The sequence below is a fragment of the Anser brachyrhynchus genome, assembly GCF_964034855.1.
Source record: "Anser brachyrhynchus genome assembly, chromosome: 3".
NCBI classification, from domain to species: Eukaryota; Metazoa; Chordata; class Aves; order Anseriformes; family Anatidae; genus Anser; species Anser brachyrhynchus.
Window position 1 is genome coordinate 83,055,344 of NC_137696.1, and position 26,303 is coordinate 83,081,646.

The 26,303-nt window shown below is 36.1% G+C and overlaps 1 long non-coding RNA gene across 3 annotated transcripts in view; it reads right to left on the bottom strand.

The window, feature by feature from the left end:
• LOC308192662 overlaps positions 1-26,303 on the bottom strand; it is a 161,898-nt gene that overhangs the window by 60,822 nt on the left and 74,773 nt on the right. For 2 of the 3 annotated variants that reach the window (XR_013948972.1, XR_013948973.1), the window contains one exon: positions 25,638-25,727. This is a non-coding gene — a long non-coding RNA (uncharacterized lncRNA). Of the gene's footprint in view, positions 1-9,931; positions 10,030-25,637; positions 25,728-26,303 lie in introns of all 3 variants that reach the window. The other variant, XR_013948974.1, reaches the window with a different exon arrangement.

The window sequence follows — 26,303 nt, forward strand, 5'->3', positions numbered from 1 at the left end:
TACTGTAAGGCCTTTGACACAGTCTCACATGACATCCTGCTCTCTAAATAGGAGAGAGATGGATTTGAAAGGTGGACTATTTGGTAGATAAGGAATTGGCTGGATGGCTGCAGCCAGAGAGTTGTGTTCAACGGATCTATGGCCAGGTGGAGGCTGGAGATGAGTGGTGTCCCTCGGGAGTCTGTCTCGGGACAGGCTGCCCAAAGAAGTCGTGGATGACCCATCTCTGAAGGTGTTTAAGACCAGGTTGGATGGGGCCTTTGGCAACCTGGTCTAGTGGGTGGCATCCCTGCCGATGGTAGGGGGGGTCGGAACTAGACAATGTTTAAGGTGTCTCCCAACCCAAATCATTCTATGATACTATGATCTATGATTCTTATATTCAAGCTTGAATGCAGAAATCTGAGTGCAGAAAAATCCAGTGGAGTTCAGTGATGTACCCCAGCCATATGCCACAAAAATACATTTTGCCTACACTGCTGAGAAGCTTCCTGGGGACTGTTCTAAATAAATCATTACTGAAACCACACCTGATATTTATTTTTTTAATCACAGAATTTATATGTTTGATATGATGGTAATATAAATCATGTAGCATATTTTACAACATAGTAAGTTTTTACATGATTTGATTTTGTATATATTTACATTTAAGAACTTACTGATAATATCTTTTTGGCCTAATTCAGTTCTTTAATAAATGCTAATTTCTTCTTTTGTGAGATGCCCAAAAGGTTTTATTTGATATTGTGCTTTTTTGTTGTTGTTGTTGTTTAAAGTCTGTATTTTTTTAGAAGACTTTAGTGAATTAATAAATATGTTCAAATATTTGTTCATTCTAAAAAAATAAAAAATAAAATAATTGACTTTGCAAGAACAGAAAATACTGTAAGGTGTATTCTTTTCCATCAAGTTTATTTATCTAATTATTAGAAATACCATGTTTTCAGATACAACTTAGCTTGCTTACTTGATCGTTTAACAGGAGAAACAAGAACTACCAAGCATAATTTAATGTGTATGACTTTAAGGGTTATTTCTGCGAATGAACTTGACATGTGGAAAGATATGAGACTGATCAAGAAAAAAATTGATGATGGGTATCAGTGGCAAAATGTTTCCGTTTTAGGCCCGTAGGAGTTCCAGTGCAAATTTTTCCTGTGAATCTAAACCCTTCATCAATCAGATGTAAATTACAGCATGCATGACTGGCTGCCTTTTCCATTCTAGAGTTCCCTACAGAGAGCAAGAAAGCCAACTACTATTGAGGCTCAGCTAAACTCCAGTCTCTTTTTTGCTATCTTGAGGATATACTGGCGCACAGGAAGAGACAGCATTCACTTGAAACCCACATCAGGAGATCTTACAAAATCAGAGACAACGAGTCAAACCAGCATCTTCCAGAACAACTAGTGTTGTTTTTCTAGAAGGGGGACTGGAAAGAGGAACATGGGGGAGACATATTGATACAGGAAACAACATTGAAAGATTTCCTACTACCAATACTTTCCTAGTATGTTCCTAGCTTTCCTTGGTGGATTAAAGGCTCAACATGAGCCAGCAGCGCACACTTGCAGCCCAGAAGGTCAACTGGGTCCTGGGCTGCATCAACAGAGGAGTGGCCAGCAGGTCGAGGGAGGTGATTGCCCCCCTCTACTCCGACCTTGTGAGGCCCCACCTGGAGTACTGTTTCCAGGTTTGGGGCCCCCAGAACAAGAAAGATGTGGATCTGTTACAGAGAGTCCAAAGGAGGGCTACAAAGATGATCAGAGGGCTGGAGCACCTCTCCTATGAAGAAAGGCTTAGAGAGCTGGGGATGTTCAGCCTGGAGAAGACAAGGCCGTGGGGAGACCTCATTGCGACCTTTCAATACTTAAAGATGTCTTATAAAAAAGATGGAGAAGGACTCTTTACTCATGTAGGTAACAATAGGACAAGAGGGAATGGTCTTAAACTAAAACAGGATAGATTTAGACTAGACATTAGGAGGAAATTCTTCACTCAGAGGGTGGTGAGGCCCTGGCACAGGTTGCCCAGAGAAGCTGTGGGTGCCCCATCCCTGGAGGTGTTCAAGGCCAGCCTGGATGGGGCCTTGGCCAACCTGATCTAGTGGGTGGCATCCCTGCCTATGGCAGGGGGGCTGGAGTTAGATGATCTTTAAGATCCCTTCCAGCCCAAGCCATTCTACGATTCTATGATTCCTTCAACAGCTGGCTCAGAGAAACCTAACACAGGAGGCTGGATACTCACAGAGGATAAATTCTTTACAAAGAATAAAAGCACAATACTTATTTCCAGCATTCACATGAACCTGGCTGTCATAGACTTTCATAAATAACAAAGAGATAAAACCAAATGTTAAGCAGCAAAAAAATAGAGCTGATCATGGTTTTGGCTGGGACAGTGTTAATTTTCTTCCCAGCAGCTCACACAATGCTGTGTTTTGGACTTTTGATGAAAATATTGGTGATAACACACCAATGTTTTAGTTGTTGCAGAGCAGTACTTACACAAAACTAAGAACTTCCCTGCTTCTGGTGCTGCCCTGCCAGCAAGGAGGCTGAGGGTACACTAGGAGCTGGGAGGGGACATAGCCAGGACAGCTGGCCCAGGCTGGCCAAAGGGATATCCCACACCATGCGGCATCATGCTCTGCAATGAAACTGGAGTAAAGAAGGAAGAAGTTGGGGGATGTTGGGAGTGAATGTTTGTCTTCCCAAGGAACTGTTATGCGTGATGAGCCCTGCTTGCCTGAGGTGGCTGAACACCTGCTGGCTGATGGGAAGTAGTGAATGAATACCTTGGTTTGCTTTGCTTGTGTGCACAGCTTTTGCGTGACCAACTAAACTGTCTTAGTCTCAACCTGAGTTCTCACACTTTTACCTCTCCAATTCTCTCCCCCATTCCTCCTGGAGAGAGTACACGAGCGGCTGTGTGGGGCTGAGCTGCCTGCTGTGACTAAACCACAACAGGGCTGTTGGGTGACCTAACAGTGTGTACCTGAGCTACCATGCAGGAGAACACTTCCAGTAACTGAATTTCAGCTACAGATGGGAAAGCTGAAATTCTTGCTGTGCTTGCGAACTTCACTCACATAATTATGGGCACAGTTAATCTATGTGCAGACCCTGTGATCTGTAAAAGCAAACCACAAATGTCAGGGTTTGTGAAGTATAATCAGAATACAACTAGAATATTTGAGAAAAGGTGCAGCTTAATGAAGGATTTTTAAAAGTTTATAGAAAATCACGACCTCCTTTTGTCTCACCAGTCTTCATGAAACCTTGAGTCAGCAGCAGCTTGATTTCTGCAGGGCAAAGTCTCCTACGGACTAGCTGAAAGTATTTACATTAACTCACCCATCATAGAGCAATAGAGCTGCTGCATAATTAGAGGTAGTTAGAAGTTAGATAACTGACTTAAATAGCTGTACCTTGTAATTACCTCACTTATCATCACCTCTCACTCCTAGTATGAACACTTCTGTGACCTATTTCAGAACTGTCATCTACTAGTGGTTCAATAGGAACAGATCCAGACTGGGATGCAGGAGACTTGGGCAAATTTACTGATTCCAACATGCAAGTCATTTGATATTTCCATTTATTTATTTCCTTCCCCACTCCTTTTGGTCTTGCCTATTTATGTAATAAGCTCTCACAGAAATTAATTCTTATATATGTCCCTACAATATGAGCTTAGCATTAATGTCTCTTAAAACATATTATTAATGCTATCAACCTATTAATAACGATGCTTCGCAAAAGTTTAGTTTTGTTAAATTATTCTATATAGGCACAACAAACATTTTTGTTACAAAAACTTTTAGAAAGGTAGAAAACATTTTATTTATTTCCTTGTTTTTGCCATTCTAAATTCTATTCGTTCCTGTAATTTAACTTACTGAAATATAACATTGCTACCTGGGAGCAAGATTTCAATTGTTTTTAGGGTCTTTAGATCAAAGGTCTGACATGAAGTCTCCATTTTTTTATGATGACTTATGCTGAGCCACCAAGAAACATGAATTGCAGAAACTAAAGATACATTTTAAGTTGAGTAAGGAAAAAAAAAAAAAAAAAAAGCAGACATCCAAAATTTGCATCTTTGTAATTCAGTCTGAATAGTACAGTCCTATATCTTTGGCAGCTGTCTAGGTGCATGTGCAATATATAGGGGTTACTGAAACCCAGTTTCCACCGGGCCAACATCTACATGGTTAAACTTTTATCCCAGATGATGCCACAGTGGAAGGACTCTGCAGGTAGTCCATTACCTGAGAAGGAGGAATATGTGAGAGACATTGGTAATCCAAAACTGAAATGCTTTAATGGTTGCTTTCTGTACTGACTCTTTCCTGGGCAAGTCCATGATCTTTCATCTACTCAATCAAGAGCACTGGATATTTCCCAGAGCACTCCAGAGCAATCCAGAGCACTGGATATTTTCAAGAATAAAATTCCTGCTTTTTTCTTTGAATAAAATCTATGCCATTCACACCTGTTTCTATCTTTTTTGACTCAAAGTATTAATGGCTCCTTAAGAGTCTTCATTTGAGGTGAGAAGAGCTATCTTTCTGCTGGGATAATCATTCACAGGATTCAGATAGGTTGGCATCTTCATTTATTGATTCTCTCTGTGTTTTCTTTAAATAAGAATGTGTTAGAGGACTCCATATTTCTGAGCCATTTCTGCACCTCTGGGACTTTTACTTCCCTCTTAGTTTACTTTTGTTTCTAAAGTTCTGGAATAAAAGCTTTCTGTTGCCTTAATGGTTTCTATTGAACCTAGGTTTTGAACAAGTTGTTTCTTTTAAGGAATATTGTAAAAAATAAAAAATAAAAATCTTATTACTTAACTAAACCAATGGATTTAAAAGGAAGAATGCAACTCTGTGAAGTATCTACTAATTGAAATCAGTTTGTTCCAAATCCTAAAACTTAATACCATATGTGAAACCTTTAAAATAGAATCCTTCTATATAATTAATAATAATTAACTAAAAAAAATAAAGCTTTTAATTCAGACCAATTCAATATGCTTCTAGAAAAGATCTTACCACTTGGAAAAAATATATATAAAAAAGGAAGCTTTAGTAATTTTACCTATATATCATTACTATTCTCCCTTTTGGTTGACATTCTGGAGTCTCAATTCTGCCAGGAACTCTGAAAAAGTGTTATTAATCCATCTCCTCTTTCCTAGATGCCTAGAGCAGAACACCTTCTTGCTCCCCTCCAAAATCAAGCACAGAGTCATGAGCCACCTAATGCCCAAGATATCACTCTATGGTCTTTGCATTCTTTTAGCTGTCGGTCTAGATCAACACAACTCCTCTGAGTAACGGCAGCAGCAGCTAATGAGGTCCAAGACCATACACCCCCCTTTGCTGTCCATTGTTAGTTCTAAAATCACTTCATTCAAATTTTCCAGACAAAATAAAATAGGATTTTAAATAATGCCAAGATAAAAGATCCTCAAAATATAACAGTAATATCATTAAACATATGAAAATTATTTTTGCATTCTCCTCATCAGATGTAGCAGCAGACTGTGGTATCAAAAGGATAGGTTTTGGAAGGCCATCAGGCCAGCCTATCCAGATCCCTCTGCAGAGCCCTCCTACTCTCAAGCAGATCAACGCTCCCGCCCAACTTGGTGTCATCTGCAATCTTACTGAGGGTGCACTCTATCCCCTCGTCCAGATCATTGATAAAGATATTGAAGAGAACTGGCCCCAGTACTGAACCCTGTGGGACACCACTGCTGACCAGCCTCCAGCTGGATTTAACTCCATTCACCATGACTCTTTGGACCCGGCCACCCAGCCAGTTTTTAACCCCACAAAGAGTACATTCGTCCAAGCCTTGAGCAGCCAGGTTCTTCAGAAGAATGCTGTGGGAAACAGTGTCAATAGCCTTACTGAAGTCTAGGTAGACCACATCCACAGCTTTTCCCTAATCCACTGAGTGTGTCACTTTGTTGTAGAAGATCAGGTTCATCAAGCAGGATCTGCATTTGATAAACCTATTCTGACTGGGACTGATCACCTGGTTGTCTTGTAAGTGCTGTGTGATGGCACTCAAGATGATCTGCTCCATGAGCTCCCCGGGCACTGAGGTCAAAATGACAGGCCTGTAGTTTCCCATATCGTCCTTCTGGCCCTTCTTTTAGGTGGACGTCACATTTGCTAGATGCCATTCGACTGGGACCTCCCCTGATAGCCAAGACTGCTGTAATGGAAAACAGATTGGCGAGCACTTCCAACAGCTCCCTCAGTACCCTCAGGTGGATCCCATCTGGCCCCCTAGTTATGTGTACATCTACGTGGAGTAGCAGGTCTCTAACTATTTCCTTGTGGATTATTCTGCTCCCTGTCCTTGTCTACCAGCTCAGGGGCCTGAGTACCCAGAGAACAACTGGTCTTGCTAATAAAGACTGAGGCAAAGAAGACGTTAAGTACCTCAGCCTTTTCCTCATCTCTTGTCACTGTGTTTTCCTCCACATCTAATAAACGACGGAGATTCTCCCTAGTTCTCCTTTTTGCGTTTATGTATTTATAAAAACATTTTTAATTGTCTTTAACAGCAATAGCCAGATTGAGCTCAAGTTGGACTTTGGCCGTACTAATTTTGTCGCTGACCAGCCTCACGATATCTTTGCAGTCCTCCTGAGTGGCCTACACCCTTCTTCCAAAGGTTATAAACCTTCTTTTTCTTCCTGAGCTCTAGCCACAGCTCTCTGTTCAGCCAAGCCAGCATTCTTCCATGCCAGCTCATCTTTTGGCATGTGGGGACAGCCTGCTCCTGTGCCTTTAGGATTTCTTTCTTGAAGAGCATCCAGCCTTCCTGGACTCTTTTGCCCTTCAGAACTGCCTCCCAAGGGACTCCGCCAACCAGTGTTCTTATATGATCTAAGCATGTTTCCATTAATGGGAGAGGTTTTGCTACTTTTATTTACTAGCACTTGGTTTGATGTGATTCGGATTTTAAGATCTTTAGAACTGTTTATTTTATACTTCATTGTTACAATATTCACCACTTACATTTTAAAAATTCTTGCAATTACCACTTTTATTCATACATTTTACTTCAGACTCTTTATATCTTACAAAATTCTACTAATGGCTTCTGTTTATGATCCATTCTCAAATGAATATTGCATTTTCGAAAGCCACTCTGTTATGATCAACTTATGTTTGCTCTTGTTTTATTGTTCAGGATACCTACAATACTAAAGATACAAGAAACTATTAAAATAAACAGAAGAAAAACAGAAGTACATAGTTTTATATGAAAAATAGTAATTCTACTCCCACTTTTTCATTTAGAAAAGTTGCTATTAGAATTATGGTTATTTACATTAAGGAATTCCATAACAAATCACAGTTTTATTCATAACCATGAGACTCACAACTTGAATAAAAAATTTGTGCACAATTATCACAAGCTACCAAGAGTTGTCACACAAGCACATCTTCCTCTCTCATCTTTCTCAAACCCTACTCCTGCTGTGAAAGAAGCAACAGGTCTAAAGCTAGTCCATACTGTAAATATAGGCCTGAATGGATTCAACTACATTTTTCTCAGGAAGCTGGATGTAAACCAGCTCCAGTCTGGAACCAATCTAATTACATTCATACTGTATTGCACACAGGTTTATAATCCCTGCCTCTAAATGTTGATGTTCCCCATGATGTTCACTAGAGGCTTTGCTACTGTTATTTATTTTATTTGGAAGACACTCAGATGCAATGGTGATGAGCAGCAGTACAAAACCTTGTGAGAGAGAGTGAGAGAGTGTGAAACAGACATGAGAATGAGAATAAAGACATTTTTATTACATTCATCTTAGTTTGAAATTCATATTCCTGAAATTCTCTGAACAGTGGACTTAAACTACAGTCGGCAAATCATGAAGAACAGATTCCTCACATTAGCCTCCTGGTGTGTGGTGCCAAAAGGTCAAAAACATTGAATATGATTTAAATGTGTAAGTTGAGATTCTATACAAAAACCACACATCCTGAAGTGGTGTGAGAAATGACCACGAGCCCTTTTAACACTAGTTTCTGTCACAAAGCACAAACATCTCTAACACCAATCTTCTGACTGTATTTTGCCATTCCACTAGGTAAAAATGCAAGGGAGAAAACTATGTCCTCTCACAGCCTGAATATTTTCTATTCTGCTCTCAAAGAGAGTCTTTGGCATCTAAGTTTGTCTCCTTCCTGTGGGATATTACAAAACTGAGAAATAAATCCCAATATTACTTATTTTTTGTAGCAAATACTTTCTTAATCCATTTCTTTTGCACACATATATAAAGAATATACCCCACATTTACACTCTGTTTCAGTTTTCATGTCCATAACATGGAGCATGTGCATAAAATTGCCACAAATAAAATGAGAGTCACAGTTTGTTCTTTGTATCGGCTAAGAAAAAAAAGTTTTAAACCTTTTTATAGAGTGATAAAGTAGAACAGAAAATTTATAATTTATGGTTCACAGAATGCAACGATTGATACTATATAGAAATTTAATCAGTGTTGCAGAGCTCACAGACATATCACAGTAGGAGGTTCTTTTGACATTTCATGGAGAACTAGGCAAGATGAGGTACTATATGTGTGCATATTTCAGTGTGTTATGTATTTTCTTAAGCTTTTATCCTTTTAAGAGTTGTCATCTTGAAGGGATCATTTCTTCAAAAAGTTCTAAATGCATGAAGAATTGAAGTGTCAACCTCTGGTTGAAGCAAAACACAGTCAGAAATACCTGCAACAGTAGCCAAATTTTTTCCTGATACAGACTTCTCAAAAGTGAGACACATCTTTAACACCTTTTCTGTACTTCTTGAAACCTGCCAGGTATACAACACTTGGCTGTAGTCACATAACCTGGCTACAACCCTGATGTCATGGAGAGTTATGACTGGAAACATTTTGCCACAAAGTCTATCAAGGCTGTTGGAAAAAAAAGTCAACTCAAAGCCTTGCTCCCTTACTTACCCACCCAGATTTATTCCATATCTAAATTCCCAGCAACTAAGAATTCAACCCAAAGAGAGGAATATAAAACTATTATTTCCACATTAAATTTTAATATTCTTATTTGCAGTCTGTTGTTTTATGGAATGAACAGACAGTGCCATGATCTCATTTCATCAGGCAGTATTCCATTATTCTTAATTGAAACAAGTTTGCCTCTGAAACAAGTTTATATGTCAGAGTACCATAATTACATTTATCACTATTCAGTAAACCTACTTATTCACTTTCTGATATTAGTGCTTGTTGGACTGAACATCTGAAGCCTCAGATACTTTATCATAAACCTGTGATTATGGCTGTTATTCCACAGCTTCTCATTATGAATGTAGCCAGCTACATAAACCTTTTGATAAATGTTATCTGATACATTATTAAACATTTTGTGTTGCTATTATCAAATTGATAACTTTGTTCGTCTTCCCATTCTCTAGCATTTTTTCTCATACCCCAAAGTTGTGCTTTAAATATATGAGACACAGTAATCACTTTTTTTTTTTTTTTTTTTGATTCCAAATTCAGAGAGCTACCTTAGGAACAATCTTAAGGATAAATATAAAACACTAGAAATAGCTCAAAATTATATATCTGGCCAGATGCAAACAGTTTAATAAAATGCTCACTATATTATGAGGTGACAATCATTCTTGAGATTATACAGAAGGAACAGGAATCACAGCCATTAATGACTTTGAGGGGAGCAGGATGAAACTTTTTTCTTTAAAGATGTCTTTTTCCATTAAAAATATGCAGCATTTGTTTCTTTGTCTTACTTAAAGTGCAACCATCTTATCTTAAAATATATGTAGAAAAAAAGTTCTAGCATAGTGAAGAAGGCCAGTTACAATAAACCAATGATTAACGAGTAAGGATGACCTACCATTGACTGATAGCTGGCTGGAGTGGTTTCCATTCCTATCTGTTCTGTCCCCAGGGCAGAAAGTACAGTGACGTTCATGAAACATCTGGAGGGGGAACCTACATGGTTAAAAGGCTTGGATATTAAGAAGAACCCATACCAATTTTTTTGTACACAGAAATAGCTGCTATTTTATAAACCATTTTTTATGTCTGGAGCAGAGACTGGACAGATACAGACAGAACAGACAGACAAGAGATGAAAAGCCTCACCCCAAGGTGATCCACCTCTGCAAAGGCAGAAAACGGAGATAGTAAACAGGTAGTAAAGTGGCATATACAATTTCCTTATTCTACAACTTCCTGATCTTTCAAGATTACTGCACAAATGCAAAACCAAAAACAATTATTTGGGGTAAAAATTCTGGGTTAAGAAATAGAGAAAAAAGAGTGAATCAGATTTCAAAAGCAAAAGTATTGATACTTCTTTATGCTCATGTATTAGATGACTTTGTCCTTTTCTATCCTGCCAAATACTGTGAGCTTATTTAATTTTAGACAATCAAGAAAATTCTATTCCAAAAGAAATGTGCAACATGACCACTGATTTTTCTTTTTTTTTAATTGTTTTATTTCAATATAACTCAAATTTGTGAAAGTAAGCAATCTATTTAAAATGAACAGAAACCAGACATCATCCTAGGAGTCTAACAAATATATATATATATGTATATATATATATATGTAAAATTAATCTATGCCATGGCAAGATATCAGCTCATTTCAAAAGTTCTATGTGGCCTATAAAATTATATCTATGAATACTGTGAACAACTTTTGTATTTACCATTGTTAGACCTGGAAGTTGCAATTTGGGTTTACATGTCAGTATTCGTCAGCAAAGCACCAAACTTCATCTGGAGAAATAGAGCATGAAATCACTTTCTCACCCTGCTTCTGTGCATCATACCTAACAACACTGAAACTTTAAAAAAATAAATAAATCCACACCACTGCTAAAGTGGTGTAAAAATAAGTTGTCAGATTATTTTCTCAACTCAAAATCAAGTCTAGAAGTATATACACTTCTGTCAGCATCTAGAAATCTGATCACTCTATTCCAATTACTGCACCTGCACTACCTTTACCTTTCATTTTCCATAGTTAAAAATAATAGCTAAAAGAACTTCTAAAAATGAGACTTGCAATGCATGTTTAAATATTATAGTTACAACAACATAGTTATGAATAGACATATTTCAATTGTCTTAGGATGCATAGCCAATTATTAATGAGAAACACTGTTGAACATTAAAGATTTACATGAGCAAAAATAACGTCTGGATTCTAAGAAAAAAAGCCTAAGCGAAACTAATTGTCCTAGAAAGCTCATCAGGTGATTCATGTAGGCTTCCAGAATAAGAATGTGTTACTATTCCTCTACCTGCAACTTTAACATCAGCAGAGCTTGTTCATACTAGACACCTTTCACTTCCTTTGGAACCCTACTTGAAATGTGGCACAGCATAAGCAGATGATGATAATGTGCTGTATATAATGCAGAACAGTTTTATTTATGAAAAGAGTTATTCGTAAGGCTTTTGTTTTAACACATAAGCATACCTAAAAGTAAATATGAGCAGATTCATTTATGTATTTATCTCACATTTCTGTATTGATAATGAATAAGTATACAAAAGAAAAAAAAAATGAAAAACAATGTTTTGGACCAACTCACTTGACCAGTTCGAAGATTATTTGAAGTTTGAGTATTTTTTTATTTACCAAAACCATGTTACAACTTAGAATACTCAGTTTTCACTTCCATCTCAACACAGGTCTCATCCTTCTTCCATTTAATTTTAGCCTCAACTCTCATTTCTACTTCAGTCTCACCTTTGCATGGAAATAGAGAAGGAAAAGGACTTTTCTAGGTACTCTTTCTCTTCTGAGGCTGTGAAACTAGTATCATTGTCCTTTAGAGGATATGAAACTGATGTCCCAAAGGCATCCCTGATATTGGTCTGTAATTAGAGGTGAAGGATGTGTGAGAGTGACCTTGCTGATCTGGCAAGGTGCAAGTGTACCTTGAGAAGGACTATCTTAAGTTATTCCCTTAAGTGAACATCATAATGCATGAGAAAGTCAGTTGAATCCTGTCTTGCTTCTGCTTCTTATTCAGGGCTTCAGATCAATTCCATGGCATTCCATGAAGAAAACAACAACATCAAAGTCTAACCAGTGAAGAAATCTAACTACTCGAAGAAATATAGTGCACTTAAAAAGAGATCTAAACTCTAGCAGAACAGAAGCTGCTTAAAGCTTTTCACACTTCTAGGGACTTTTTTTTTTTTCATGCAAAGAAAGGGAAAAGTTCTAAACCAAGGCTTCTATCACCCTATTAGAAAATAGCGCAATTAAAACTATAAATGTAAATTATTAGGTAAGTGATGGAGGAATGGAAACAAATGAGAAAAAAAAAAAATCAGTTAAAGTTTCTTCATTTGTAGCTGCTTACTCAGGCTTTCTTTGGCTGGCACAGTTGATTAAGAGAATGATTTATCAGTCAAATGACAGCTCTGTTCTTGCCTGCTGCCTACTGTTCAAGCTTCCTCTGTCCTGTCTTTATCCTTTAATCCTTTGCTTCTTCTCTGTTTACCCCATTCTATCTTTTTTGTTCCTATTGAAGGGGAAAAAAGAAAAATCGGGTTTTAATCTCTACTCCATGTTTCCCTCCAGCTAGAGGGAAATCACTGTGGTTAGCTGATAATTCTTGTCATCTGCTCCAGAGATGGAGCCATAATTGTGATTGCCTATTGCCTAGAAGAAGGGTATAAAACTGTGGGTCTCACTTCCTTGATGCTTTTTTTATCCTAGAACAGACTGCACTTGGTCACCTAGACTCTCAGGCAGGACCCATCCTGAGTATTTAATTCATATTTAAAGAGGGAAGCTCTCTCACGGTTGTAAACAGAGCTAACATTTTTGTGAGGATTTGAAAGTTAAGTTGTTCATACATTGCTGCAAATCCCTAAAGTAACTTTGAAGTTGTACATTTTAAAGGAAATGAAAAGATAAACATAGGAGGAGTCAATAACACAAAATTTGGGCTCTTTGTATTGGATCATTAGGCACAATTAGTTGTACCACCCTTGTTACAAGGCAATAAAAGTAAGCACTACACATGTAATAAAGACAGTCCACTGTTGATAACCAATCTATATTCAGCTTACCACCAGCTGTAAATGCAAGCAATATGTTTCTTTTAAACAGGTCTGGAAGGTGGCTCCCAGAATACCTTTAGGGAATGTGTACTTTTTGAACTAATTAATCACTGAATGTCATCACTGCTCCACTCCGCTGCATATGAAATAGCGGTTCTCTGGCACTTAAATATATCTGGCAGAGGGAGGTTCAAGTAAAGCACCTTAAGAGAAACATGAGAGATTAGCAGGAGTTGACCAGGTAACAATGGGCAATTTATCAGCGTAGCTTTTGTACTATGGATGAGTTTCCTTTATTATTTGCATTATTTTCATGCATATCATCTGTGAAGTTTTTCCTTTTCTCCTTTTTAGTAACACCTTGAGTGAACGGCTTTTGGAGAAAGTGGGCTTGATAGACACGTATTGTAGGAATAAAGGCTGTTTAAGCTCTCTGCCAATGTACATCAGCCCTAAGATTCTTTCCAATACAGTGTGTTATAGTGAAGAAAGACAACTTTTGTTTCTAAACATGGGTCTTTTTGTCATACGTACAAACAGAAGTAGGACACCAAAGCATGAATTTTCACTACTGACCCTAAGGCAGAATATGAACCAAGGTCTCCAGAGGGGAAAGGCTAATGCACTAACCGACTGCACCACCAAGTCCCCTTCACTTTCCAATTATCACAAAACCTCTCCTACTGCTGTGACATTCTCTCTGCCACATAGGTCAAAAAGTGAGTTACTGTCAAAAGTGATTCATCTATCAGCTGGCTCAGGAATGCTACTGAATAAAATGACTGGTGCTTTTCCTGAGTGTGGCTGCAATAGCACAGATTTACTTTCAGGCTTTTTATAACTGAAATCATGACTGCTTTTTATTCCTACAATATCATGTCATATCAGATTTAGAGACATATTGTACGGGGAAAAAGTCTAAGTAGTACCTCTTTCATAATAAAGTTCAAGTTTATAGTTATTGTAAAACAAAGACCCCTGCTCAAATGGCTTCATTTTTAATGCATAAAATGATGTATGACAGGTCTGTTCTTAAATACACAGCCATATTACAAAGGTGATCTAAATATGTTTTTACTTCTTTCTAGCATGCATTTTAATTATGAACAAAGTAAGCTGCTTATGTATTCAGAAAACATATGCTTAAAACTCAAAATACCATGACAGACTTCTTCCTCTTTAACTTTTCTACACCTATCCTACACCTTATAAAAATAAATGCATTATCAAGTGACCCTATGCAATGATTCACCAGGGTAGTTTATTTGTACAAAATCCTCAACATTCATGCCCTGATTAAAATCACGTGCTCAAAGTTAGCAGATTTGCTCTAATGTTAAAAAGTCATTTTCCAAATACTATATAGTATAATAGTATAATATTTCTCTTCCTTGAGGGATTCAATAATTTAGTACTGCAGATTAAACAACTCAGAGTGGTTTCAACCTGTGAACCTTTTTTACTCATTTTTTGAGGTTTCATTTTGCCTCAAATTGTCACACAAGCTTAGTAAAGATGCTAAATATTTATGAAGTTCTTGGCCTCAATGGTATGAATCAGTGAGTACAAAATTAGACATTTAACAGATTAATCAAAATCTCCATTTTATATCAAGTTAGCTGCAGTTATTTTGATGTTTAAAGATTTTCTTTTCTTCTAAACTTTCCAACACTTTCCAGCTCCTCTCTTGTTGCAAACCCAGTCAAAACAAAATATTCTTACACAATTTCAGAGTACTTTAATACAGTGGCACATTCTGACTCTTTTGTAAATGAGGTCTCTGAGTCAGGGCATTCTGCTAAAAATTTGTCTCTAACTTCAAAAAATTCCACCCAAGGCTCTGCCAACTTCATTGATCCTACTGCAGTTGTATCAATGCTGTGTCATCACTTACCTGCCAATCTTTGCATTTGCTTCATGCGGACATAGCGTGTATAAAACAACTTCTATAAAAGTATTCACTTGCTTTCTTTCTTAAATACTTGTTTAAAAAAAATCCTTTAAGTTGGCCAGGTTTCGGTCACGTAGACCAAGGTCACATTGTACAACCTTATCTTGAGAAGAGATTCTTAATTTAAACCATTTGTTAACATCTGTTCTTCAGACATCAAGCTAATAGCAAATGAAATGTTACTAAAAGAAAACAACTTGCAGAGTGCCTATGAATTTTTACTTCATTAAAAATCATGGCATATTATTGACTTGTAACAGATTTAGTAGAAAAATTCTAAATAAAATTTTTGAATAAATGAGACTGAATTTTCCCTTTCCTTACAGAACCTATCATTCAAAAACTGTGACTTAAACAAGCCTTTTAGCAAAAGAAGTAAGATCACAGATTATTACTACTATCAGAGAATAAAAATAAAAGCTCTTTCTTATATTCAAGATATAATTTACTACAAGAAAGAGTACGATGCAAGATCTTATAATTCAGTTGCCCATTATAATAATTAATCTGGACCAAAATTACTTGTACATTATTTTTCAGTAGTTATCTTCTTACACTCTCTATATAACTTTCAGCCATTTACTTTTATTTAATGGCCTCATATTAAGTAATATTAATATGTCAGTCTTTAAATTACAGTATTTTAAAATTTTATGTATTTTATAAGTTGCTTACATATATTAATCAAAACTTGACAAAAAACAGACAATAAACATTCACAACAGAAAGAAAAGGAATAACTACATAGACTAAAATACCATAGCAAAGAATCTAAGATGGTATTTTCTTAAAGAAAATTTAAAAATCCAACACCTTTTGCTTTAATAGAAATATCACTAACATTTGGGTCTATGAAAAAGTATGTTATAATTAGCTACTACTATGCAGTAAAATGATTTTTAAAAGAAGTTCCAAAAGCTACTTTTTTTTTAATCAGCTAAAATATGTAGATAATACGTTGTTTTGATTGCCTATAATATTTAGTCTTCATCACCTGCAAGAAGATTTTCTGTGATTTAAAATACCTAGAATTTTAGCTAACAACATGGAGATTCTATAGAAGAAGCAAAACATTTTAAAATAGCAATTACCATCATAATTGCAAATAGCTAAAAGTTTTTGAATTTGTGATGGTCTGATTCTAGGCTTGATTTGCAGCATCATTTTTGATTGCATTCCTCTGTGAATGTGAATCTTCTTGTTGATATTCAGGTTTTTGTTGTGCTTCCTTTTTTTTTTTTCATTGTCAGCACTGGTAGAAGATCTCATCTAAAACGGGCAAACCGTAGGTCAAAAGAATCAGAAAGGGTAAAGGTAAAGATTAAGAATTAAAGCTGTTTATGAATCTTACACATGGATAACCCATCTTCTTTTCAAATGTCTGTGGAGTAGGGTTCTTCTAAGCAGATTTTTAAAAGAAGTTACTATAAAAATATTTTTAGTTGGAATGAGTTTATACTAAAATATTAATAGTTGTCCTAGCAGTGTCCTTTAAACTGCTATTTTTTACTTCTTTTCTCTTCAGATGCTAAACTACAAAACAATCAGATCACCAGCTCTGTCTCCCTCCTATCTCCTCCTAATTCAAATGAACATAGTTCTTCCTCATGCTGAAAGGAATATTCATAGTCCTAAAAATATAGTATATCACAGAATCATGGAATGGTTGGGGTTGGAAGGGACCTTAAAGTCTAATTCAACCCCCCTGCTATGGGCAGGGATACCTCGCACTAGACCACGTTGCTCAAAGTCCCATCCAACCTGGCCTTGAACACCAGGGCATCCACAGCTTCTCTGGGCAACCTGTGCCAGTGCCTCACCACCCTCACAGTAAAGAATTTCTTCTTCATAGCTAATTTAAATCTACCATTTTTTAGTTAAATACCATTACTCCTTGTTTTATCACTAGACTCACTGACAAAGAGTCTCTCTCCTTGTCTTCCTTGTAGGCCCCCTTAAGGTACTGCAAAAATGCTGTAAGGTGTCCCCAGGGCCTTCTCTTCTCCAGGATGAACAACCCCAAATCCCTCAGCCTGTCTTCATAGGAGTAGTGCTCCAACCCTTTGATCATCCTCATGGCCCTCCTTTGGACTCACTCTAATAGGTCAGGTCCATGTCCTTCTTGTGCTGGGGGCCCCAAAGGTGAACACTACTTCAGGTGGGATCTCACAAGAGCAGAGCAGAGGGGGAAAATCACCTCCCTTGACCTGCTGGCGATGCTGCTTTTGATACAGACCAGGATACAGTTGGCTTTCTGGGCTGCAAGTCCACATTGCCAGCTCATGTTGAGCTTCTCAACAACCAACACCCCCAAGTCCTCCTCAGAGGTGCTCTCAATCTGTTCTCCATCCAGCCTGTATTTGTGCTTGGGATTACCCCAAACCAGGTCCAGAACCTTGCACTTGGCCTTGTTAAACTCCATGAGGTTCACACAGGCCCACCTCTCAAGCCTGTCAAGGTCCCTCTGGAAGGCATCCCTTCCCTCCAGTGTGTCAGCTGCACCATAACGCTTGGTATCATCAGCAAACTTGCTGAGGGTACACTCAATCTCACTGTCCATGTCACCAACAAACATGTTAAACAGCACCAGCCCCAATACCAATCCCAGAGGAACACCACTAGTCACTGATCTCTACTCGGACATGAAGCCGTTGACTCTTTGAGTGCAGCCATCCAGCCAATTCCTTATCCACCGAGTAGTCCATCCATCAAATCCATGTCTCTCCAATTTAGAGACATACATAACTCTTCTTCAATCCAGTTTTCAGAAAATCTAACTCCTTGTTACCGTCATTTGTATTGATAAGAACCATAGCAAACCTGATTGGCAGAAGCAGGTCTGTGAAATGCTTCATACTGTGTTGAAATGACTTCTGTATCTTTAGTGGCATGTAATTAGGAAAGCCTTTTCTTTCTTTTTGCACTTGTATTTTTACTTCTCAGAAAGGGTAACTATTGATGGAATGCTGTATAGTACATGACTGCACATGGAAAAATCTTTACCCGTGTTAGATTTAAGTTGCTGCTTAACACTGATACACACCACCTAAAAGAAGCCATTGAGAAAGCAGAGCCAAAGCATAGATGACCACGTGAATCATTTATTTCCATCCATCAGAATCATAGTGAATGGTGGACAACACATGTATGAATGAGTTATTAAACATAATGAGTAAAACTCATTATATGCAAAGTAATACAAAAAATTAGCAAGAACTACAATTAACTTTGTAGAGTTCATAATATTGATTACAAAATAATATCAATATACATATATAGTTTACACAGATATTTAAATATTTGCAGTATTTCAGTATTTTATAGAGACTAAGTATGTAGAGACTTGGAAGTAAAATCATTAAATGACTAAGGGCATTTCAAAGACAAAGATGAAAATGTTTTGAGCTGCACAATCTGATGAGTCATCTTTTATGACTGGCTAGATTCTAAAACATTTCCTTTCACTCTCTTATTTTTAAATTTTATTTTTTTCAAGCACATTCACATTTTTATATATTTGCCCTTCAGACATTGCAGGATTGCCTGGTAGAATAAGAAAGAAATGGCATCTCCAGAAAGTGAAGGTTCAGTGTCGAGTTATTAATTATTCTTCCTTCTTCCATTTGCAAAATTTCATTTGAGTGCAATTCAAAAGGTGAGGAAACTCTTTTTTTAATCACCTCACCTTCAATTTTGTTAGACTCTATGTGATGGATTGAAAGTCAGTTCTTTGTTTATCCAGATCTGCAAGTACAGGACCTTAAAAACTTTTAAGTACATATTTGTAAATTTGAATAAGTAGTTCTGCTCTCAGGTATGTTTTGTACTTGTCTTGCATTCTGTATTTGTCGAATAACAACAACTAAGAAAAAAAAAAAAGCCAGGGAGAATATCCCAACTGTTTTGTTTTAAAAGTAAGGACATTATGAGCTGGATATGGTAATTATTGACTTCAGGGTTACAAAATGTATTGAGCATATGGCAATTTACATTTACTTAATTGCATGTAGATTTAATTAATTGGTAGGTTTACCTGTATGATTACTAACATTTGCTCACCTTTAAAGAACAAAACAAACAAGCAAAGAAAAAAACCCACATGTTAAATGTTAGCATTAGAGCACAATAGAAATGTGTTGTTTGATAGGAAAAAACATTACATAATCCTAGTAATATGCACTTCTTATTACTACATATATTTCTTAAAATTCAAAGGAGCAGCTTAAGACCACTAGTTTACAAATTAGTGGTGGATGTTTATGGAAGGACTTTCAAGGATCAGCTGTTCTCTAAACTCTTGCTATTAAATATCTGAAAACAGGTATGTTAAAATTGGACTTGTAAATCCAATTGGACTTGTATCAGCTTTAACAATGTGAAAGGTACATTCCTTCAGTAAAGGCTCACCATGAACTTGTGTAAAATGCCCAGAATATAGGCTCATATTGTCCCTCATCAATTTACTTTGGCAGAAATTGAATATCATTCACCAAAAGACCAGAAAAAGACATTAAGTATGCCTGAAATCATAGCAGTTATGTAAAAGTGGCAACCTTTCCAATAAAAAGACTTTATATATTTGTACAAATACAACTACTTAATGAAAGAGAAGTTACAAAGTACATCTAAAGATCACTAAACTGGATAAGTGCTCATGAACAGATCACTACTTGTCTATATTTTTTACCGAGTAGAAACAATAATGAAGTCATCTTTTCCCAACAACATTTCCACTCCAAATAAGATTTTCTTCTGCTTTATTCATTCATAAAAAGCTTATAAACTCTACCTGAAAGCATAGTGCAATTATACATGATTTGCCTTTCTACTCTCCTCTACTGTAATCTTTTCCTCTAATTTTGTTTTCATAATTATATATAGGCCTATTGTTGGCTATATGAACATGCAGTATCTAGTAAAAAAGGGTCTAACTGGTAGCGCAAGGCTCATACTAGAAAATAAAAAGAGCAGTAGCACGAATAACACAACAGAACCCTCCCTCTAAGCTGCTAATTTCTGTTTTCCCTGAAAAAGGTGCACTGTATCAGCATTAATAATGTGAAAGACACATTCCTTCAGTAAAGGCTCACCATGGACAACTATACACAATTAATTCACCAACCAATTATAAAACTGGGCAATTTTCCAACTCCCCTACCTGCAGACCAAACCAGTGACACAGTCTTCTTGGTTCTCTTCACAAAGCAAATCTTAGAAACAATGCCTCACATGTGCAAGGCAACAGAAATCCTTTAATTTTAATAACATCCAATCTGCCTGTCAAATCAAATTATTGTCTCAATGACAAGTAATAAAGACAGCTTGAACACATTGTGAATCAGGAGTAATAATTGATCTCTTGAATATTTTTCCCATGCTATGAACCTTGTACTTCAAAGGAGCATATCCCAACTATACCTCAGAAAGCTCATGCACAGCCACTTCAAAGCCCAGTGATGCCAATAGTCATGTCATAAGAAAGACCAGTTCATATCAACCTTCTCAGAATTCCACACAAATATACTTTATTAATGTGATTAAACCGCATGTTTTACAATGCAAATGCGTAAGCGAATTTGTATTAAGGTTAATAACAGCATGGACGCCATCTCAATTTAAAGAGGGTAGACTTCCCTTCGAATAGCCCAGATGGGAAATGCTCATGTCATCTTTTGACCCTCACAAACAACTTCCTGCAGGTTTCATGACAGAAGTAGTCAGTTCCTTTTAAAACCATTTCTATGAGATATCAGAGATGTTTGCACATGTTTTTTTTTATATGTCCATTTCAAGAAAGGGAATTTCACATCTAAGTTGCTGAAAAAAGGTTAGTCACTATATTGTGTTTTTCATATTTTCTTTCAGAAGTTGTTTCCTTTCCTGAAATTCTTAAATAGTTCATAATGTGATTTGTACTTTCCTTCTATAAATTAATCTCTTCCCAGGCATGAATAAGAAAGACAGAGAAATTAGTATTCTTTATTACTGAGCTATGTCTCCTCATCATAGGAGACAGATACATTGTTTGTCAAAAGCCAACATTAAAAATAGTTTAAAGCTGAGCCCTATAGTAATAGAAAATCTTGCTGTGTGGTTTGTTATATATATATATATATATATATATACACATATAGTCCTAGGTGGATTATTTCTTTGCTAGTCTTTAGCACACAATACTGTAGATTCTGAACAGTCTCCCTGCACAATCTCTCCTGTCCTTCTCAGACAAAAATGAGGTTGCATTTTTTTATTCCTAAATAGTTCAGAATAAGATACACCTTAAAAATGCCACGAAACCAAGAGGAATTTGTAGTGGAAACCAAATACAGTGCAGATTTCTTTAGATGGGATTACAATTTACAATTTTCAAACAGAAAAATGTATTTTTCTACCTAAATAACAAAGTAGACATCCACTCTCATCTCTGTCACTTCCCACGGGCATAGTGGACCATTCATAAGTAAAGCAGTCAAGAACACTCTTATGTTAAATAAAAGAGTAATTTAAAGTGAATTTTTTTATCAGCAAGCATATTTAGATAAAATAAAAAGGAAAGAGTAAGATTTACAAACCGAGTGAGACATCTTAAGTGGGACTTTGATCAAATATTGGTATGTAAATCGGTGACATAAAAAGACCTACATAAACACATTCTGCTTTTACCCATGTCCAGAACTACACCAGATAATTAGGACTGAGGGACTCGATACCTAAAGCTAGCTGGGATTCTCAGACTAAGCAGTTCCCTGACGTATGTTCACTGAAGCATATAAGCTCCCTTACTGCACATTGCACAGGGAGCTTTAGCACCTGGCTCACTAGATGCAGATTCACACCCAAGTTCTCCACATTTTAAACTTTAAGTATGCAACACAGAGACTCGCATAATCTAAGGCTTAATGGCTTCAACTCATTAGAAAATGTCTAGAATGCACTCTTATGCAAGCATATTAAAACAAAACTACAAGTTTTCAGCACAGCAATCCTGCAAAATTTTCTTTAAAGTAGCCAACTGTGAATGCACTTGCATTTTACTCATTAATACCAGCTGTTAGTTTCTACATTTATTTATTGATGTGCTGTTATCAGATATCCTATATACATAGACAATAAGAATAGTATTTAGGTGTAACAGGAGTAGCGTATCTGCAAGAAATGAATTAACTATTAAGGAAAAAAAAAACAAAAACTATTACTGAGACAATTCTCCAACACTTCCTCAAAAGGCACTATCAACTGGCATACATATGCAAACAAGTTCAAACAGATTTCACATTGCTAATATGGAACTAGTTTATCCCACAAATACACAGTGTCCCCTGCTGTGATGAAAGGAGACATGCCCAACATGTTAAAGTTATGCTGAACAAAGAAAGAGATTTTAGGAAAAAACTCAATTGTTATTAAAATACAATGCTAAAATATGGTCTCCACAACACCAATTCCTATCAGTGAAACCATTATATCCTTGATATTTAATTGCACCCTCAATTTGATATTGAAAAAAAAAATGCAAAAAGAAGGAGACACAGCATAATATACTGAAAATTATATTATTTGCTCATGAAGGCATTTATCAGAAGTCCACAACAAGGATTTTCATAACCAGCTTCAGTCATTTCATAAAATACAAATCTGCAACTTGGCTACAAGCTATGTACCACTGCCACAGAGAAAAACAAACTAACAAACAGAAACAGAAATAACTTCAGCTCTTTCTGCTTAATTAAAGTTTGATGTAGACACTAATAAACACTCTGGTTAAGGTGATGTGTTGAAAGATCAGCTGATAGTGTGTATAAACCAAACATCACTAGGAAACATTTTCTGGGCAGATACAGTAAAAAGTATTTCAAAAAGTAGATTTCAAAATATTATCCTATCAAAATAATCAAAAAATCTGTCTTAACTTATTGAATAAACTATGAAAAAAACAGATACCTATATACAGTACTTTCAGACTACACCAAATGCTTTTATATTGATTTTGAAATTTTTAGTACAAAATAACTAATAATTATCACCAGAGATTTGGGGTTTTTATAAGCTACACCTCCAAAAAAACTTAATTTCTGTGAATTTCACTGGTCTACTTTCAACAAGGTCAAAACTTGCTTTTTCAAATTAAATTAGGTATCTGCTACTATTGTCCCATACTAATGCCACTTCTAATTTAATAGCATGAATTATTTCTATTGAAAGATCATTTTGATGGAGAATTCCAAATCAAGTTCTACCATCAGCTCTTCTAAGCTTTAAGTAAATTTTAATTGTATAGCTCAAGGTGTTAATATCTTCTTTCTTCAAAAAGTTATTAGTTTTCATAGAAAAAGAAAAATACTAAGACATAAAGAACTATCAGTAATACTTTTCAATTAAAAAAATAAGTGTTCTATGCTATTATTTCTCCTTTTTTATTTCAAGTGAAAAAAAAAATCTTGAAAAATCAGTATGTTTACCACCTCTGTAGAAATTGCATTCATTAATTTGTGTGCTAGACCTTTTGAAAGCATCCAGCTCAAATTGTTCAACTAACCCATATCTGACTTCTTGTCCATGTTTTTTCTATTCTCTGAAACATTGCTATCGTTTTGAAGAAAGCAATTGAAACTGGGAAATATTCTCATTATTAACTACCTTAAGCATGTATGGAGACCTATACAGCAAGTCTATAAGAAGTCAGATACGAATTTCAAAGAAACTTTCTTTGAAACTAATTAATCAAATAAATTATTTGTCCCTAAGTCTCTACATAGATGGCCAAGAAGCTGAAGTAGTTAGAGAAAAGCTGGAGCACAACTCATAAGAAATGATGGCTGTCTTCATTCTCAACTTGCTTTTATAGGGTTTGTTTTATTGCTATTATTATACATTCTCAGTACCATCCAGTTTTGTCAGATCTGAGTTTTGGTTTTGTCTCAGCACTCATGAGTAATATTCCTCCCCTGTTCCCTACAAGGGCCCCCTTCTTGCTCTCTCATAACACCAGTGGTGGCCTCATGGCCTACATCAGGAGAGACATCTACCTGGTGCTCAAGCAGCTGCTCCTATCACCTCAGAGAAGCAGGATTAGGATTCAGGTAACTCATTTAGGTAAGTTATTCTAATGAAAGATAGATTTGTCATGATATGCATGCTCAGTCTGATTGGGAAATAGATCAAGGCCCCATTATCAAAAAATAGACTACTTTCAAAGAATTTTTTTTGAATGCCATGACCTGCATTCACTGTTCAGAAAGCATAGCTGACAAAGCTTCTCCTTTGCACGAGCAACGATTTCATTACATTACCACTAACAGCTGTGGTTTGGTACGAACAAGAAAATGAGACATTTACAGCTTTAAAATGCAACATAAACTAAGTGCATGAAGATCATGCCAGACTAAACCGATAACTTAATTTCAATAAGATAACCGATCTGCTTGATAAAATATCTGTCTTTCAGCAAGGTTTTTAAAACAATACCACACATGAAAAAGCTAGTTAAAGTTGACAATCTGTAGGATAGCAGTGAAATTGAAAGGTGGATGAGGAATGACTAAGAAGAAATAACACTAAGTTGTTTTGAAAGGTAAAACATCTGGCTGAAAGGAAGTTAACCTCTGAAAGGAAAATTTTGGCACTAAAGTATTTATAAATTGGTAATGAAAAAAAATAGGATGGAAATGTAAAAAAGCTTCTATCAGAAAAAGAAAAAACTTCTCAGATGGAATGTGCCAAGTTTGTAACACTAATATAAGAGACTTATTGGCCTAGAAACTCCCAGTTAGTCCTGGGTTTCAAACTTTCTTATCTTTCATATACTTTACCTAACTTGTTTATCTTAACCATCCCTCCTCATCAGCATATCATCCCCCATTCTCTATGTATACCAGGTGTTCTTAATACACAATTATCTCCTGAATTACCTGATTTGAATTACCAACCTACAGTCTTAGGATTTATCACTCATGAGCTAAGTGATAAGGTCCTTCACCCTCATAAGCCCATGTAAGCTATTTTTAGTGAAATAGTATCCAATGTATTTCTACTGCTATACTTGTTTCCTTCTTATTATTAGTTGCCTTTCCTAATTCTTCTTCACAATTTCCTCCTGCTCCTCCTGCTTTTCTGTTTTATTTTCTTCATGCTCATTTGTTTTCCTTAGCAAAAACAAGGAATGCTGATGGCAATGATTCTTCTGTGTATGTTGTCTGCCAGATTTATAGTTCAACTTTGCTAAATCTTGGATGTGAATACTACAGATTTGGAAAACTAAACAAATCTGAAATATATTAAAGCTTTTCTCCTTTATCCTCACCAAGTTGATGAGAAAGATTATATAAAAAAAAGCACTATAATAAAGAGTAGCAAAAAAATAGGGGGTAAATACTCTGATATTCTTGTTCTTACCATTTATATATTCTGGGTTTATCTGAAACTCATCATGCTTTCTGGTATGGGTAAGATGTGTATAATCAACCCTTAAACCAAATTTCTTTTCTGTTCTGTGTGCAGGTGTTCTTCAGGCAGCTGTTCTGCATATGAACTAAAAATTAAAAAAATAGCCTTACCTTTTAGGTGGATCTGTGATAAGCTTCTCTCTGCTGGAAATCGCTCTCATATACATCATGCACAAGCCTTACAGGCTAAGAGACCAGTACCTAATAAAAAATTCAAAGTCACTGCACGTAATAGGTAATGAAGTGCTGGTTCTAGGCAGCAGCACAGGAACTTCAGGTGTTTGCTTAATATTCACTAAGCATATTCCTAAATAGTCCATGCACATTAAAAAAAATTTCTTTCACATAATGCTGCACTTTTTTAGATCCTATAAAAGACACTTGTTCAATAATATCCACTAAGTAGCTGGGCCTGGGGAAAAGGTATCATTTGCACAAAAGAATTAGAAAGACATTTAGTAGAAAATGACATATCTTTGAATCCGGCATTCCAGTAAAACACTCTAAGAACTTAGGCAAAGCAAGTTAATGTTTGCATTACTTGTATTTCACTTGCAGAAAAAAAAGAATTTGAATTATGAATTTAAACATATTTAAAACCTAAATGGAACAGACAGAACACATAATCTGGCTAACATGTAATGACCATATACATGTATATAAAAATTGCAGCCTAGTAAGAGAACTCTTGAATTAGCAAAATAACATACATGAATAAAATAAAACATGAATATATTAAACTACATTTAACAACTAAAATTATTTTTTTATTCCTAC